Source organism: Excalfactoria chinensis, chromosome 1 (genome assembly GCF_039878825.1).
Source record: "Excalfactoria chinensis isolate bCotChi1 chromosome 1, bCotChi1.hap2, whole genome shotgun sequence".
NCBI classification, from domain to species: domain Eukaryota; kingdom Metazoa; phylum Chordata; class Aves; order Galliformes; family Phasianidae; genus Excalfactoria; species Excalfactoria chinensis.
Genome location: NC_092825.1, coordinates 69,679,796 through 69,689,795, shown reverse-complemented (window position 1 = coordinate 69,689,795; position 10,000 = coordinate 69,679,796).

The following is a 10,000-nucleotide window of genomic DNA, read 5'->3' as shown; positions in this document are numbered from 1 at the left end:
CTGAATTTTCTCACTCTTCTGCTTATTAATGAACAGTAACAGATGTTTCATACAGCAGTTCTGGCTGAAAGTCTCTTGGACTGCGACAGTGCAATGTTCCTCCCACCCTTCCAGAAGTCTTTGTTGGCTTATGCCTTCCTGCTTCTTTCCTTAGCCTTTATTGGTAGAGCAGTACATGGGTGATCCAGAGAAACAGGGAAGTGCATTTTGAGGGCAGCATGTAACTTCTGGCTTGGAAGGAAGCTTCCCATGTGTAACTTGCAAATAGGAAAAGTTGAAACGATACTGTGAAAACCTAAGTCTGAGAAGAAGGAAGAGGAGGAGGTGTTCCAGGCACAGGAATGGAGATTCTCCTGAAGCCTGTGGAAGAGACTATGGTAGAGAACCAATGGAGAGAATCACACAAGAGCAGATGTCTGCACTGCCGCCTGTTGAGGACACCACAATAAATCAGATTTATACTGAAGGACTGCAGCCAATGCAGAGAACCAATGCTGGAGCAGGATGTGTGTGAGGAAAAGGGAGCAGCTGTTATAGTGAGGAACCATGCCTGTAACATCAGTCCCCATCCTGCTGTATCACTAAAGGGGTGGGAGGAGAAAGTACAGTACTACAGAATGAAGTTGAGCATGGGACAAAATAGGGGGACTGGGAAAGAGGAAGAGCAGTAGGTGTTTTTGTGTTTATTACTATCTAATTCTAATAATTGTTTATTATTATCTAATTCACTTTTAATTGACTATCTAATTCACTTTTAATGGACAATAACTTAACTTTTACCCAGGTCATGTTTTGTCTGTTGGTGATAACAAGGAAATGATCTTCATTTCATCTTATTTTCTGTTGAAGATTAACAGTGGGAGAGCATATGGGTAGGCACACTGTAGCCAGTTAAAGTTGGTCTGGCCCAGTAATAGATGCTTTTAATTTTCCATTTCCTTTCTTGTCTCACTTCCTCTACCTCCTTTCCTTAGGAATACTTAAACCTTTCTTTATTTAAGGTTATATGTATACTATACATTAAAACTTAAATAGTTACCTTCTGATGTTACACAATGAATCTGCTCTAAATAGCAGGTTAACAGAACCAAGTATGTAAAAGTCCAAGAACGTAAAAGCTACTAGAGATTTCAATGTAGAGGAAAAATATTATATATATATATATATATATATATATATATATAAACAGTGAATGTTAGTATGGTGAGGTGGTACGTGATTCATTTCAGCAGTGGTGGCAATGATGTGAAAGACAATATATATATATATAAAGCAGAAAAATGGCAAACACCATACACAGATTTTCCTCCTATGTGGTTTATGTGTCTCAATTACTGGATAAAAAGGAAGACTTTGTATTCAAATAATCCTTAAATAAAGTTACCTGCAAAGTACCAGATACTTAGTGCTTGTATATTCTCCACTCTGTGTTTAAAAATCAAAAGATATCATGGAAAGGATATGATTTTGAATTAGTGTTCTGTTGGAAGAACATTTTATCAACTGACAGCTTGACTACATAAATACTCAATGCAGGTGGAAAGGAGCCTGAGCAAGTGACTGAGGGTTGGGTTCCAGCTCAATGTGGGCTGCTCATGGAGTGTCTCAATGGCGGGCTACACTGAGTTTCAGTATAATCATTTAAGTTTTTAATGTAATCATATGCACACATGTTTCTATACAAAAATTATATACATAGACAATGTAAAAAATCTGACTTTCATTTGTGTATAAAATACATCTTACAAAAACAGGGAAACTATGGAGTAGTAACTTTTATTCCTCCAGTGTCTGATGTGTGGAACTATTACAGAGCTTGAAGTGAAGGTAATCCAAGATTTAGACATCTGTCCAAACAAACTAACTGTGCTATTAAATGAACAAATCTGTTTGACTTTATTCTGATTTGGATCAGATTGTAAATTTGAAAATTCAGTATGAAAGAGAAACAAATAGCAAGAAGATATTGGAAAAAGTAAAGTATAAAGTCTGAAAACATTCTCCAAATGAAAGCAGTCCGGATTTATGTTATTCATGTAGCATCCAAAAAACTCATTGAAGTCACTGAAATGATGGGAGTTTTTTCACTTATGTCACTGAAATTTGGATGAAACACATAACACTCTATTAGCTTCTATAAAATGCTTTAAAAATAAATGAGGTAAGGAAAATTGTCAGTTATGGAGCTTTTCTTCTCTTTTTTGTTTTAGTGTCAGAAGTGAGGAATGTATTTCTATGTCAAGAAGTATTTTATTAACATACGTAAGGAGTAGATGGAAGCAATGTTTTTAAAAAGTAGAGACATTATACATTCTGGAATCAGGGATTACAGTACAGAAAGTAGTCTCCTTCTAACTGGGTGGTCAAACTGTAGAAAATTTTATAAATAACAGTGGCAAAACTAGGCTAATTTCCATTGATGATTTGGTTCTATGGCATCTCTCAGGAGATTCACATCTTATAAAAGAGAAAAAAAAATGTTAGGATGTGTAGAGGTGAAATCAGAAAGGCAAAAGCCCAGCTCGAATTTAACCTGGCCGCTGGGGTGAAAAGGAATAACAAACTCTTTTATAAGTACATTAACAGTAAGAGGAGGACAAAGGAGAATATCCACTCTTTACTGGATGAGGCTGGGAATGTGACCACTGGGGATAAGGAAAAGGCGGAGGTTCTGAATGCCTTCTTTACGTCTGTCTTTAAAGGTCAGATCAGTTATCCTCAGGGTACTCCTCTCTCTGAACTAGTAGTCTCGGCTGGGAAGCACACTAACCCCCCTGTGATTCTGGAAGAAACGGTCAGAGACTTACTACTCCACCTGGACTGCCACAAGTCCATGGGGCCGGATGAGATCCACCCGAGAGTGTTGAGGGAACTGGCAGAGGTGGTAGCCGAGCCGCTTTCCATCATCTACCAGCTCTCCTTGTTGACTGGTGAGGTCCCAGAAGACTGGAGGCTTGCCGACATGACTCCCATTTACAAGAAGGGTTGTAAGGAGGATCCGGGGAACTACAGGCCTGTTAGCCTGACCTCGGTTCCAGGAAAGGTTATGGAACAGATAGTCTTGAGGGAGATCACGCGGCATGTGCGGGATGGCCGGGGGGTCAGGCTTAGCCAGCATGGGTTGATGAAGGGCAGGTCCTGTTTGACCTACCTGATCTCCTTCTATGATCTAGTGACCTATCTGCTGGATGAGGGAAAGGCTGTTGATGTGGTCTACCTAGACTTCAGCAAAGCCTTTGACACTGTCTCCCATGGTATTCTCCTGCAGAAGCTGGCAGCCCGTGGCTTGGATGGGTACACTCTTGGCTGGGTAAAGAGCTGGCTGGAGGGCCGGGCTCAGAGAGTGGTGGTAAATGGAGTTAAATCCAGCTGGCGACTGGTCAAGAGTGGTGTTCCCCAGGGGTCAGTGCTGGGGCCTGTCCTCTTCAATATCTTTATTGATGACCTGGATGAGGGCATTGAGTGCACCCTCAGTAAGTTCGCAGATGACACTAAATTAGCAGGGAGTGTCGATCTGCCTGGGGGTAGCAAGGCCCTACAGAGGGATCTGGACAGGCTGGAGAGCTGGGCTGAAGCCAGTGGGATGAGGTTCAACAAGACCAAATGCCGAGTCCTGCACTTCGGCCACAACAACCCCAGGCAGCGCTATAGGCTTGGGGCGGAGTGGCTGGAGGACTGTGTGGAGGAAATGGACCTGGGGGTACTGATTGATGCATGGCTGAACATGAGCCGACAGTGTGCCTGGGTGGCCAAGAAGGCCAGTGGCATCCTGGCAAGTATCAAGAATGGTGTGGTGAGCAGGACTAAGGAAGTCATCCTGCCCCTGTACTCGGCATTGGTGAGGCCTCACCTTGAGTACTGTGTCCAGTTTTGGGCACCTCAGCACAAGAAAGATATGGAAGTACTGGAGCTGGTCCAGAGAAGGGCAACGAGGCTCGTGAAGGGCTTGGAGAATCAGCCCTACGAGGAGAGGCTAAGGAAGCTGGGGCTGTTTAGTCTGGGGAAAAGGAGGCTGAGGGGAGACCTTATCGCGCTCTTCCAGTTCCTGAAAGGTTCTTACAGCGAGAGTGGGGCAGGTCTCGTCTCACTAGTGACAAGTGACAGGACGAGGGGAAATGGCCTTAAGTTGCACCAGGGCAAGTTCAGGTTGGATATTAGGAAGAACTTCTTTACAGAAAGGGTGGTTAGATACTGGAATAGGCTCCCCAGGGAGGTGGTTGAATCGCCATCCCTGGATGTGTTTAAGAGCCGTTTGGATGTGGCACTCAGGGATATGATTTAGCAGAGGTTTTTTTAGAGATGGGGTACTGGTTAGGCTGCGGTTGGACTTGATGATCTTCAAGGTCTTTTCCAACCTGGGTAATTCTATGATTCTATGAAAACAGAGTCCTCATAGAGAACTTCAACCAACCCAATATCTGTTGGAGGGACAACACAGCAGTGCACCAGAATTCAAAGAAGTTCCTGGAATATATCGGTAATAACTCCCTCTGGAACCCATGAAAGGTGCTATGCTGAACTTTGTCCTCAGCAACACAGAGGGGCTGGTGAGTAATGTGAACCTCAAGGGCAGCCTTGGCTACAGTGAACTTGACATGGTGGAGTTCAAGATCCCCAGGATGTCAAAGAGCGTGCGCAGCTAGGTTGCTGCTACGGAAGTTGGGAGATCAGACCTTGACCTCTTCAGGAAACTGCTTGGCAGGGTGACATGAGATGAAGCCCTGGAGGGAAGAGGGGGCCAAGAAAACTGTTTAGTATTCAAGGAGCATCTCCTTCAAGCCTAGAAGCAGTGCATCCTGTAAAAAGGAAGGGCCAAGAGCAAGGTCTTGTACCTGCGTTGGGGTGATCTCAAGCACAGATAAAGTTTTAAATTTTAATCCTCAAATAGTTTTGCTAGAGTATCATGAATTCAACTGACAGATATACTTGATTCCATAGAAGAGTCAAATACAACCCATATCTTCTCAGGTGGTAAAATGAATTTTTCCATGCTCCATGTGTCTCACTGTTACTTGTCTAATCTCATCAGAGCAAGGAGTTACCCTGAATCCCTGTCATTCTAGATCGTAGTGGAAATGGGGTTGTGAAGTAGACCACATAGCAGACCACATTGTTCCCTAGCTAGCTGGTGCTTTGAGCCTCCATGTGGAGCTCTTGTCTCCTCCTCTACTTTCAGACTGTCATTTTACACCAGACTTCATTGCTCTCTGGTTCCTGCTTCGTTTGTTACATTTCCCTTACATTTCCCATTTCTGCCTTGACTCTGAATCTAGATACTGTGAAGTAATGGCTCTTCTTCCTTTCTTCACTCATTTCTGATTATGTCTTTTCTGGTGACACCAGCACACAATGGCTTTAACATTTCAAATCAGTCCCGTGTGTTTGCCAGGAGGTTTGGGAGACCACTCCATTTGCAGTAGTAGAAGGAGTTTCATTAACAATGGGCTAAACAACTCTGGCACAGCAGAGGTTTTCTTGCATGACACATGCCCTTTGAGGAAAAGAACAGTGCAATTGTGCTTCTGTGTGCCTTAGGGAGAATCGTCCAGCAAAGCTAACCTTCATGTGGAGGAGAGAGAGCTTTGCATGAAGGCATATGTTTTCCTAGAAACTTGTGAAATGCATAGGAACCCTGAAATCTGGTTCTACAAATCCCAGGCCCTCTGGAAACTGAAGAAGTGCAAACCCCAAGAATTACAGAAAAGGTAGCACACATCTATCTGAATAGTTAAAGCTGCTTGTAAAACTTTTTTTGCACTTTCTATGTCTTGTTTGTTTGTGTGACAAATGTTTGCAAAAAGGTAAAGTAAAAAACTATTAGTAGACTCATAGTATCATTTGAGTTGGAAGAGACCTTTAAAAGTCATTTAATCCCACTGCCCTGAAATGAACAGGAGCATCAGTTCAGGTTTTCATGAACTGCATCCAGTCTGACCATGAATGACTCCAGGGATGGGATATCTACCACCTGTCTGGGCAACCTGTTCCAGTACTTCACTCCATATATTCCTAAATAAATTACTTTTCTTATATCTTGTCTAAATATCCCTCTTTTAGTTTGAAATCAGTTTCCCTGGGGGTTGGACTCGATGATCTCTAGAGGTCCCTTCCAATCCCTACAATTCTGTGATTCCCTTGTCCTGTCACAACAAATCTTGCAAAAAGTCAGTCCCTTTGTTTCTTTTGTTTCTTGTCATTCCCCCTAAAATTTGAAAGATTCCTATCGGGTCTACTTGGAGTATTCTCTGATGCAGGCTGAACAGCCCCATCTCTCTCAGCGTGTCTTCACAGTGGAGGTGTTCCATCCCTTGGATCATTCTTGCAGCCCTCCTCTGGTTATGCTCCAACAGGTTCATGTGTTTCCTATTTTGACAACTCCACATCTGAAATCAGTACCCCAGGTGAGGCCTCACCAGTGCACAACAGAGGAACAGGATTACCTCCTTCAACTGCGGCTTGGTTGGCTTTCTGGGCTGCAAGGGCACATTGCTGGCTCATGTCCAGCTTGCCATCCACCAGTACCCTCAAGACCTTGTCTGCAGGGCTGTGTTCTACCCTTTCATCCCCCAGCTTGTATTGATTATGGGGATTACCACAACCCAGGTGCAAGACTGTGCACTTTGATTTGTTGAGCCTCATGAGATTCTCCTTGTCCCACTGCTTGAGCCTATCTAGGTTTTGCTGGATGGTACCCCATCCTGCAGATGTGTCAGCTGCACCCCACAGCTTGGTGTCATCTGCAAACTTGTTGAATGTGCATTCAGCCCCACTATCAGTGTCACTGATGAAGATACTAAAGATCACCAGTTCGAGTACTTACCCCTGATGGACACCACTCATCACCAACCACCATTCTCTGAATACAATCTCACAACCAGTTCCTCATCCATCAGTCTACCCATCAAATCTGTATCTTTCCAATTTGGAGAGAAAGATGTCATTGGAGACCATATCAAAGGCCTTCCTGAAGTCCCACCAGATGACACCTGTGGCTCTTCCGTTGTGCACTGATGCTGTTACACCAATATAGGAAGCCACCAGGTTGATCAGGATGTACTAACCCTTTGCAAAGCTATGCTGGTTGTCTCTTATCACCCCCCTCTCTTCCATGTGCCTTTGTATTGCTTCCAAGAGGATCTTCTCCACAATCTTTCCTTGAACATATGTGGGGCTGATAGGTCAGTAGTTACCTGGGTCATCCTTTCTACCCTTCTTAAAAATGACTGTGACATTGCCTTTTTTCTAGTTAGCAAGTACTCCACCTGACTGCTGTGACTCTATATTTCACAATGTATTTGAGAGTGGCTTTGTAACTACATCAACCAGTTCTCTCAGGACTCTGGGATCCATCTCATCAGGACTCACAAGACTTATGGATGTTTAGGTTCTTCAGGCTGTTGTGAACTTGGTCTTTGCTTACAGCATTATGGATATTACCTTATCAGTCCCTACCTTCTGAATGATCTGCTCAAGATGTATGTGAAGTGCAGTTGCCAGAGAAAGACAGTCTTCTTGTCTGTTGTTTGTGACCACTTGGCAAAGACGTTATCAGTAGCATTTAGAGTTCAAGCTCATATATTTGTGTGCTAATTTAAGGAAAGTTTTTCAACTGGCTTTATCTCATTTACTGATACAATACTATAGCCCAGGGCTATCCAACCTTTTGGCTTGCCTGGGCCTTGTTAAGTGGAAAGGAATTGTCTTGGGCCTCATATAAGTAACAAAACTTTTAATACGTATGTATTTTTTACCAAAAGAAATTTTATTACACAAAAGAAACAGAGCAACAAAACATAGAACTAAAGGGATATTCAATCTTGTTTCTGTGAAACCAACTAGACTAAAGCATTATCCTGTTTTGATAATTGACAATTCTCAGTGAGTTGTCAAGGTGCTCATCAGGGATTTTTGATGAAATTTTACTATTCCTGTACTTTATCCATGAAAATATTTATTCAGAAATATACATACAGCCAAAAAGCCATGACTGTGAAGAGAGAGATATTTTTAGCTGATAATATAGGGGTTATAAAAGTGTGGTAAATAGACACAGCCAAAGGTATGGGTTGAATGTCTGACTGCACCTCAACATATTCCAGTTGAAAATTCAAGGGTAGTATTTTTAAAGTGACTGAAAATGAAACCACAAATGTATCAAAATATTGATGACTTTTTTGTCAATCTTGAGACTTGTTCTCAATTTTTCTTTATCAAAACAGAAAGTAAGACTGCATATTTTTTACTGTTTACAGGACTGTGTTTAGGTGACATATCAAAATGCATAAAATTATTTGCCTTACCTTGAGTTATAGCTGCACTGTACACTCCTCTGGTTTCAGCCCAGACAATGCCCACTGCACATTGCTGTTTGGTTTTTGCTGAGTTGTGGGTGCACAGCTGGGGCTGGGCTGGGCTGTTCAGTGGAGAAGAGTCCTTGCCAAGATGGCATGAGGCAGGGGGCAGCTTCAGGATGGGCTGTGGCTGGCTGTGGGTTGGACATGCCTGCTGCAGCCTGTTAAAATGTGTATGTAAGTACATCTGTTCTCTTTTGAGAAGCAAAAAAGTCTGGAAAAGTCTTAGAATAAAATACCCTGAAGCTAAAATCTTTTCACTGTGTATCAGTAATATTTCACACTGATCATTTTTTAAGTTATTTCATGTACCTATCTTGTTATTCACATTACTCTACAACATCCTCACAATTAACTTTCATTTTATGTTTTCAGTTATACTTCAAGGTTAGAGTCTGATTTATTAGCTTGGTCTAAAAATAAATTGAAAACATTTGGAGGCTGGAGCCTTTCAAATTTATGCTCCATGATTATGGAATCAACTTCTTATTTATATTCAGAAATCAAAATCTGATTTGATTTTTGAATCAAAACTGAAGAGGAATGTGTTTGATGCTGGATTTAATTATGCCAGATACATGAAATGTGCTAGGATATTTTCCTGACCAATGTTGTTGAAAAACTATGAAAGGTAATTACTTTCTTTTTATGATTAGTTGATTGTCAGACCTTTGAAAATATAGATCAATCCAGAAATTTCAAGCGTTTATTTGCATAAGGCTAAATTTATGGGGAAGGAGGTAGAGAAGTGAGTTATAAGAACTCTGATGAAATATAGTCCCTTAGTACATACATGGAAAAGTCTCTGTAATTCTGGGTCATTCTGACACAAAATCACTGTGCCTGTACAAATAAAACCAATATATCAAACCTTAGCAAAACCTTGCCCTAGATTCTTATCTTCTTGTTTGCTACCTTCACCCATACTGACTTCTACCCTCAGAAGATTTCCTGCCCTCTTGTTTTTCTCTTCAACTGTCCTGTTTTTCTGTTGGTGCAGAAATTTAATATTATTTCCATTGCTACAGAACTGAATATTATTGAGCTTCTATAAAGACTTGCATCTGAATCTAATCTGCTCCAAATACCAACTTACAATTCTGGGATAGTTTTTTTATTTTAGAAGGTAGTGTACATGTTATTATTGTTAACCATTTTGGTTGTGGATTTTTTTTTAATTTATTTTTTTTCTTTTATTTTTAATTTTGGAGAATTATTCTCAGGAGCTGATGATCCTCTATGTGTAGATGATCCTCGGAGTGGTGAGCCTTCAGAGGAACAGAGAAGATAAAGAACAGTGTCATTCACATGATCTCTTTGCATTGGAAAGAAATGGGGTTGTAAAATGAATGTCCAAAAGCTAATTAAAATGGATCAAGTAATGATAATTACTTGATGATATGAAAGGGAATCCCCACCCAGCCTGCAATTGCAGTGAGGGACCTGCCTCAAGCTTTCTGTCTTCTTGTAAGACAGGAAGTAAAGAGACTGATAAATAATTCCAGTATGCTATTTGCCTCCATTTCTGCTGGCCTAGTTCCAGGTAATAATGTCCAAACAAATTTTTCTTTCAGGGTAATACACTTATCCCTAGTTCTTTTTCAATGCATCAATATTTCTCAGCCTGGCACATAAATACTTCAGGTTTA